At 37.6% G+C, this 9,603-nt stretch overlaps 1 long non-coding RNA gene across 3 annotated transcripts; it reads left to right on the top strand.

Annotated features, from left to right (window-relative positions):
• Positions 1-2,758: 2,758 nt before the first annotated feature.
• On the top strand, positions 2,759-9,314 carry LOC100645425. Of its 3 annotated transcripts, none has more exons than XR_007227067.1 (3): positions 2,759-5,529; positions 5,601-5,865; positions 8,893-9,314. It is a non-coding gene; the product is annotated as an uncharacterized LOC100645425 (long non-coding RNA). The 3 variants fall into 3 exon arrangements; XR_132325.4 differs by lacking the exon at positions 8,893-9,314 and having other exon boundaries at positions 2,759-5,106; positions 5,237-5,529; positions 5,601-8,098; XR_007227066.1 differs by lacking the exon at positions 8,893-9,314 and having other exon boundaries at positions 5,601-8,098.
• Positions 9,315-9,603: the final 289 nt, after the last annotated feature.

Here is a 9,603-nt window from a genome sequence, read left to right as displayed (position 1 = left end):
ATAAACGGAGTTCTACCGTAGTTAGGCAGTTTCGATGTGTTTGATTAATTCGATTGTGTCTCTTTTGTGGCTATTGAAACGAGAACGTGTAGGAAGCCAAGGACAATTAACGGAGAACGCCATTAATTTTTTGTTCCCCTCTTCGCCGGTCTGTACGGTTAATACATTTGCAAATTTTTTGCAATACCTTTCGTTCGATCCGATGTCCGATCTATATGTTAGGTTATCCCATAAGTTCGTGCCGACTTTTGCGTATACATTTCGTGTGTCGATTTATAAACATACGGCGATAAGGGACCAATGCGCTTGAAAAATGGGAAGAAGTTGTACAACGAGAGGGGCATTGCATTTTTTCATGAAACTGAAAGGTATCTAAACAATCTTAACATATATAACCGCTCGAAAAACGGAACTTATGGGATGAGCTAATATTTGATCGATATCTGCGTGCTACTGGTATTTAAATCAACAGCCCTGTGATCACTTTTGCATCGTATTTTATTAATTTTATCTCCGCGATTTAGCCATCTACGGATATAGACGATGCAAAACGTACAGGGTGTCCCAATTGCTTTCCAACCGTTTGTATATTCTATAAGTTGAGATAAGGACGATGTTCTGCCATTGGAAGAATCGTTAATGAGTTATGGCAAAAGAATTGTAACGAACGTACGTTACTGCGTTGTAAGATATGAACTGATCAGGAATGTTTAATCAGATAGTAAGTAGGAAATATCACGATAATTCTTTGTATCATAAATTAAATGTTTTGCCGCTGTTAATCTTGTATTTTAATTAGAATCGTAAAACTGTTATAATATCTTCCGACTACTTACAAGCGTTCGTTACCGCTAATTTCTTATGTCCTTTTCTTTTATTGACGCAACTCTTTAACAATAATAAATATGCCATTCTATCCTTATCTCGACCTAAGAGATATATCGACAATGTTTCTTTAATATATCAGCGAAGCTAATTTTTAAGAAGCAGTTGAATATTAATGCCTGCGACTGCTGATGTCGATGCGACATAACGAGTCAGATAACAATGTCAAAGATGGATGAACGATGGACTTCGCCAGATAAAAGGTAAACGATTTGCAGTTCATAGAAACTCGTCTATACGACGGCGTTGAAACGTCTATCAGCATTTGAATGAATCGTGTCCTTCTGTTAGATGTCAATGCACATTACATCGATATGCAACGCGTAACATATGCTCCCTCCTCTTTCTCTTCCTTTCTATCTTCTCTTCTTTTCCTCTGGCTCTCTTCCTTTCTGAAAATAACGCGCGATTAGAAAGATGCAGTAAATCGATAACACTGATTGACAAGCCAAACGCAACGAGAATATGATTAGTTTATTAGGAGGCAGATTAGCGAGAGAGATGCGTGTATGTGGTAGGAAATTCGAGCGAGTGAATCGAGTTGCAATGGAGACCAAAGCAATGCTATTACGACAGTTAGCCGTCTATTTACAGGTCTATTGATTCTAGGCCTTACTATACCGTTTATGATTCGAGACTGATTTAAGTTTAAGAAAACAAATAAGATAAATAATTAACTATGTGCAAAGACTACAATGTGTTGAATATACACAAAGTATACAAAAAAGTTGGGAAAGCTTGAAAAATTGTATTTCCATGAGGATATGCGTCAGGGTGTAGATTGAAATAAACGAGGGACGTATCGAACACCTCATAACTCAGAAACTAACCCTAGAAACTAATGCGTTTTTGGACCCATGTTCGTTGAAACCTTTTCCCTTCTTTCGATAAGTACGCCTCAAATTTTTCCTAACATTTTTGTACGCCCTACCTGTACATAACTACCTGAAAGGCAGATTTTTATTCCTGATCGATTCCGTTGCAACGTTTAGCGGGAAACCAAAGGAACTATACAGAACTGTTGAAAAAGTTGAAGCTTACTCGAATGCGAGGAATAACGCACTGTGACGATGAATAGAAAGCGAGCCGGTTCGTCGAACCTGTCATTGAGGAACACGTGCTACTAGAACGATCAGACGTGCACCTTTCAACGCGATAACGTCCAGCGTGTGCAGAATTTGCGAATAATTATTCTTTAGCGTTATTGAAATTAACTTAAACTGACGCGAATCGCGCTATACACTGTAGACAACCTCTTCGCGTTATAATTCGCGTCGGATATAGGGAAATCGTTTTGCACGCTCGATATTATCGGTTTATCGTCGAATTAGCGCGAAAACACGTAACGTTTCGATGAGAAGCAACGAATGTGGGGCTCGATCGGACATGCTCGAAGAATCCTACGGAATTATAGGACAAACAGAAACTAGCAATCGCGGGGCTAACGATCGTCGGTGACGGTGATTCGCAGTAGGAAGTATGTGATGCTACGAGTTACCATGCGAAAATCGATATACACGCTCGAGGAAGTATTCGTACGTTTCTGGAAACTTTATGTATCATAACAATATGGGACTCATTTTACGAGTGGACGGGACAGTCGATGTTGTTTCAAAGTTATAGCCATTTTTGTGTTTTAATAATCCATAACTGCTTCGCTTTTCATCGTTTATCTTTTCACCTACGTATCGTTTAGGAGTAAAGCACTGGAAACTAACAGCGCGCATACTCTGTACGTACACGGTGTTTGCGATTTGAACGTCGGAACTTCGGCAGCGTGTAGCAACGCATCGAATATCAGCAGAGCAATGTGTGCAATTAGGACGGTCATTGTCCTATGTAACGCAACAGTTAGATGGTTAGGTGTAATCAGACGCAGGCTGAGACTTAAAGTTTTATCGGGGGGAGGTAAAAACGAAAACTTTCTTCTCCAAAATGGGGTTTGGTTTGTCAGTACCTTTCAGTCTGCCAAAATTTTCACGTTTAAATCGTGGACACCCTGTATAAAGGGTTTTTACTATATGCACGTACGCGTGGTCGCGTTCTCTCGTAACACGTCAGTTCCACGTGCCTGACCTCAGCTGCCTGATCTTCCGCGAGTTAGCAAACAGGCGACCTTCCTTATTACGTAATACGGCGCATTTCCACGTGTAACGTGATCTACTCGGAAAACTGCGATTGTCGCCACGTGGAAGGGAATCCCGTTCTATTCTACGACGGACGATATATCTTCGGTGATCGCTACGAATCTATTTGCATTTATCTCGCCAGCGACGCCTCCCATTACATACATATGTATGCATATTAAAACCAGTACGCCAACACCTCTTAGTACTCTGGTTTTTTACCGTTCCGCGTCTGACAGATGCATTTGACAAATGTAACTACGTTTCACGACTTCTTCCATTAATCTTTTTCTTACTCTACCTCTGCTTTAGTTTTTTTCCTCTTCGACGAATGTTTCGACTATGAGCTCTGTTACCAGCCGATATACCACAGCTTTCAGATTTTTTGCTTCCACTATTGTACCAAGAATTTGCAGCTGCTAATCTCGCGAGACTAATATGTTTATTCTTACACGCGTGTAACATGGTTATTAACGTATTTAAATGTACATTAGACGTTAGTAGCTCTGGCGTTAAAAATGACCGTGATACCGTGATTGAAATAGGAGAATATAAATGAAAGGAATAATAATAAATAGCAATAAAATTAGTGCAAAGATAATTGGACATAGCACCGTATTAACTCGAAATTAATTTGCAATTTGTATTTTCAGACTGATCCATCTAATAACACAGAATGGCTTGAAATAATTGAAGCATTTGTTACATAGAATAATTGGTAGAGTTTTGTCATTCGAACCGTGCGATGGATTCTGAAAATCGCTTAAATCTTACAAAACACTCTAGCGTGTCGTTTAAACTATTAAATTCTTTTCATTAAGACTTTGTATCTTATACGGTTACGGTCATTTTCAGATTATTTGTCAAGTCCTCCTATCTTCGAAGTATTCGACTACATGCAATAATTAATATTATGCAATATGCGTGTTTTTTAAAATGATAACATTGTTCGAATAAATCATACGTGCATGCTGTTAACGCTTACATAACATGTTGCTAATACTTTCTTTGCAAAGGACTTTAGCATATCTTTATCGATACAAACTTATAATTTACAATATCATTAATTACTATGTAAATTTGTACCTAAAGATTGCTAATCTGTACCTCAATTACGTTAGTTTAATAGTTCATAAATTGTATCGTAATACATTGACCGATTACTTTGTAAATTCGTACTAAAAAATTGTTGATCTATTCTTAAATTACGCGAATATGATAATCCGTCGATTTTATTGTAATATAATACTCGTTATTGGTCACGTGTCCCTGCCATAATCGACAGACGCGAGGAGCCATGTAAAACGCCGAGATTAAAATGATTTCACAAGTCGAAGAACGACATAATCAATTTCCATAAATGGATCAATTACCGAGATATCAGTCCGACGGTTTGCGCAACTAAATTGGCATACAGTGTAACAGAGAGTTTCAATTAATGTGGCTTATTTTCGGTCGCTTTCGTCGGGTCGTACGAATTCCAAGAACGGTTGCATTCGTTAAACCGCCGTACGAGCTGAATATGCCACCTATAATCAGTCGTTCACGTGGCTGAAACTTACAAGGACGAAGACCCGATTCGTTTCGGTTACACCAGACTGGTCTGGTACGCGGTCCGTTTCTTCGTACGAGAAAAATATCGATGATGCATACTAAAGTTATGTCATCTCGCTCGTCTAACGTGTTATCCGCGGTAAATGTTTGTAGGAAACGCGCATACGGTTGCAGACGCTTCTTTCCGACTATTCCGATAGCCAGTCAAACTTTATCGATCGATCGTATCGATCGTTATGGCGTTACGATCATTCATCGACGATCATCGAAAGTAGGAGAAAGTATTTTCGATCAGATTACAGATAATTTTAGAAAGTTACCGTAAACGTATCATAGATGGCAGTTCAACGTCGGGAATACACGTGAAACAAAGTTCGGCCGGATCGATTTATTTTTGCGTTCATTGACACGCGCGATTCAGCAGCACCGATCGATTTGGATAAACTTGAAATTTGAATTCGATCTTGATATCGTAGCCAAGTTGGTAACTCGCGAAGGGTGGAGGGAAAAAGGGCGAGTGCCAATTGTAACGAATTTTGAGGTTAACATTTCTTCGTACTCTATGCGCTCTTGGTCGCTGTATCGCGTCGCGAATTAAAATTTTCTCGCTTTTGGAGTGGTTTTAAGAAATTCAGGCGTACGACGAAAAACGAATACTTTTCATTTTTCAGAGTTTAATGCGTTATGTATTGCCTAAAGTCGTAAGTGAATATAACGCAGAACAGAACGGAGAATAAAATGATATTTGAGAAAATATAAAGTCGTGGCATTATGATATTAAAAAACAAATTTGACATTCCCCATTCTTCTTGTAAATCTATCCGAATCATTGCTTGAGAAGTCCTCGACAGAAAATGAAATACGAGGCTACGGATTACAGGAATACGCGTGGGACGACAATATCAGCCAGAATTTTTCAATGCATATTTATTATTCAGTTCCGGCAAATGGAAAATAAGACTCGGTGCGTCAAATGTCTCGAAAATTATTTAAGCATTGTAAAAGCATTTTCAAGACTCATTTCGCGGCTTTCAGGATTCTGATAAACGTGTAAAGAAAACGAGGCGAATAGGACACGAAGAATTGGAAAAACGGCAGGAGAGAGAAAAAGAGAAAGGCGATTTTATGGATTTATCTAGAATGAGTCGAAGGAGGGACGGATTGGAATTTCTTTGGAGTTGCTGGCGTCGAGGGTTGTTGCCCTGAAATGGTCGGCACGTGTAACCCTCCGGCGTCCTTGAGGTCTTTAGATGTCCGCTAAGAACATAGGAGATTCTCACGGTCCTTCCTAATTCGTTAGGTAGAGCCCTCTAGGATGTACGAGCCCTTCTAGAATAGTCTGCTAGGGTAGATCGTACTCGGGATACGCATAGACGTTCGACGAGTCATCTCGCTAATATTTAGGAAATTTTTTAGTTTCTCCTTAATAGATAAGAAAGAAATAGGCACATTTGTATAATCCCATTGTCTATCGTAATATATATAATAAGTTAATGCGATGATGCATGCGATGAAAAAGATCATAATAATATTTTTTCATTCATCCACTTTCTCCAGTCTCGCATCTGATTTATTCGTAATTTAAATACGATCAGCTGTAAATTATTTGCAAATTATTTGTCTTTATGCAAAATAGTCGATGTACATTGCGCTATAGAGCACCGTAATACTCGGGGTTAGAAGGTCGAAGAAAGTTGAAATTATAGATATTAAACGGATAAAAGAGTGGATAATACGGGAAGGAAAAAAGATTATCTCTCTGTTTGGCCTTAATGTCTCGTCATCGAATTTGCTTTCTCGATGAAATTGACACGTTATCGCTTTTATGGTCCTTAATGACACCTACATTGTTAATGGCGTAACGCCCAATATCGTTCTTCAAATGATTTCGATTACTAAATAGTAATTATTCTCCATAATATAATCTTCTTTCTTATATAATCGGTACATTTTTTCGCACATTTCTGTAACGTCGACGGAAATTTTTTTTAATAAAGATAATACTTGTTATTTCGTTTACGATGTAGTTGATACATAGCATATCGTAATATAATTATAGAAAAAAGAATCGTTTCGTTTTTTGAACGACACGAACATTGTTAAGGTGAAAAATATCTGTGATATCTAATAGGAGATTGGGATATGCAATTCTGACGTTTTAAAAGACGGGAGAAAGGTATGCGACTATAGCGCAGAATGCGGTAAAAAGAGAAAGTACGAATATCGAATATCCGTGAGCGTTTCTTAGCGTTCGTTCATAGTATCTTAGTATCAAGGTGCTTTCCTTGGATATCGTTAGTCACGGCGATTAACTCGTTAACTTTCGAGATTAGGATAGATATTTCCGGTATAAGGTGTTTTTACGATAAGTCGCTCTGAAATGCATATTGCTGTTACGCGCGATTGGCGTGGCTGCGCACGTCTGACTTCGTACTATACGTCTGTTTACATTCTAAAGAGCCACGTGCCGGTTAGCCAGCAAGGTGAAATACCTATCGTCTCAAAGGGAAATACGTGACTCCGAGGACGGTTCGTTAAAATTGTCTAATTGTTCGATAACGTTGTTTATCCAATGAAAATTATTCTAAAACCATTCTAAGGTGAAAAATCTCGTTAGAAAAATGTAATTATCCGTTAAAGAATGAAATTATCTCATTCGAGCAGGCAATTCCGTTTAATTTCATCGACTTCGGAAAACTTCCAAAATTCTTTATCGCTTCTAGGAATCTGACGTTTTGTAACATGTATTTGGACGGTGTTTGCACACGTCCCACTACGACTTATTTTATTTATCTTGTTACTTATTTTTATGTATTTCAGTTATTACTTAATCTGCATGGAAAAAAGTTCAATTTGCTACTATGTATGTAGAGAATATACGGATTATCGTGACATTTCACTTATCTTTATGATGTAACATAAAAAAGAAGCAGAAGAAATACTATACACGTGTCAGAAGCTGTAACATGCTAATGAACATCGTACGGCACCCTTATCAGGGTAATAGTTTATCAAAATAACATTAATAATATATTTATTCCTAAGTTTTTTTTTTCAATCAAAGGTTACAGCGATAGCGATACATTTCGAAACATTAAAAAGAAGTACTTTGCGTATCGTAATATACCAAAAAGGACTACAATTTCTCGTATACTTCCATATATTTAATTTCTGCTGTCATTTCCTGCCGTGTAATCCCTCCCTCTTCATTTTACATTATATATTACGATTATAATAATATTTATCAAAGGTAAAATTAGCCGAAATCATCGTTTTTATATTAAAAACGTATAACAGTCTATATGTACATATATCGTATAATAATTTTGTCGTTATTTTCATATTTGCATATTTTCATAAGAAACGGTAATAACGACGATAAAAACGACGTGACAAAGATCGAACCTGAGCGTTATTTAAATAAATACGTATTTGTAAAAACACGATTTAAATAACGGCTAAATGTAATTTTGAGATAATTAATGCACCGTTTATTAACGCTTTACATTTGAATAAATTGATTCTGTCACGTCGATTGTCCACTACCTATATTGGAAACACGTATTTCCTCTCGCACGTTATCCAAAGACAACTGAAATTAAAGTAATTTAGTGTACTTGCGTTACTACGTTATATGATAATAATTCTACGTTATTTACGATTTAAACTTACCTATAAAAAATACAGTAATTGAAATTCAATGGAATATCAAGATCTAAATTATTCGTTGCTTCATATTTCGTAGAATTACTCTTCAATATTATTTCTGAAATAAAAGCAACAAAGTAATGGAAATGTTTCGGTATTTCCAAATCGTTATCTCTGAACTTCGTTTCGAACGAAATTTGTCCAAATCTGAAGAAGATTACAATGTCCATTCCGAAGCGTGATCCGTTTCAACATTACGCCAATAAAATTATACGTACGTAATAGAAAACACGCGTAAGACAAGACGACCATGTTAGCTTCGAACGAGCCAAAGACGCGAAACATAGACGTCTCCGTTACTCGACAACGGCTATGATCCTTGACTTTGAACGCGAAAGACCGATCGATCGATTTACGAATGCATGTCCGTCTAGAATCGAGCAATCGACCGTTCAAAAGTCTTTACCCGATCTACCTGCGGTTTCGCTGTCCGCTTCCAAGGAAGTGGGGGTGCACGTGTGTTCCGGAGGGCCATCCGTTCGGTCCCCTCGACACGTGTATGACCTTGACTTTGACCTCGGCTGTTCACGAACATCTACCCCCGAGACCGAGGGTCGATGCATCTACTTCGAAAAACGTCGCCTTCCTTTTCCTAGTATTCCTTTTTCTCTTTTTTCAGAGAAGAGGCATCACTTCCTTTACGAGGATTCCATAGTCGAAGAGGAGCGTGGCCATACATACCGTTACGTGGATGCACCACTACCACTGCGAGGCTCGGATTCGTCGGCCCAAGGTATAATATTTCGCTCGTTAGAAAGATTACGGACAAAGAAGAAATATCGGCGATAGATGCAACAAAGGAGTCATCGAACATCGAAACCCCCTATTTACTAAATTACTCGACACGTCGCATACTACCCGTTTGACTTAAGATATTTGCATTAATTAATATTTACTTATTTATAATAATTATTTATAAACCAGTATCTTATCTGTAATAAGTATTAACTTGTTATAAATAATTGGCCATGTGACTGGCTAAAATTACTTATAATTCTCAATGCGAGAATCGATAGTAATGTAAAGAGTAAATAAATTAAAGTGAATAAAAATAAAGAAAAAGAATTACAAAGATCGAGGATGTTATTGTCGGTAATTTCAAGGTGTATCGATTATTTTATCAAAGCGTTAGTGCTATATGGTATCGTAGAAAATATTTATTACATTATCCGGATGCTTGACAATGCTTTTTCTTCTCGATACCGAGTCGATTTAATATTTTTTATTAAACGTGCTCCGTTATCGTCGTGTGACCTTATTATTCATTGAGATTGATATTGTTCTCGCTACGACAATGACAGAAAATGAAAAGGAAGGAAGGAAAAGGGGC

Source organism: Bombus terrestris, chromosome 17, assembly GCF_910591885.1.
Source record: "Bombus terrestris chromosome 17, iyBomTerr1.2, whole genome shotgun sequence".
Lineage (NCBI taxonomy): Eukaryota > Metazoa > Arthropoda > Insecta > Hymenoptera > Apidae > Bombus > Bombus terrestris.
The sequence above is the reverse complement of the archived record's forward strand: the minus strand, read 5'-3'. Positions and strand labels throughout refer to the sequence as shown.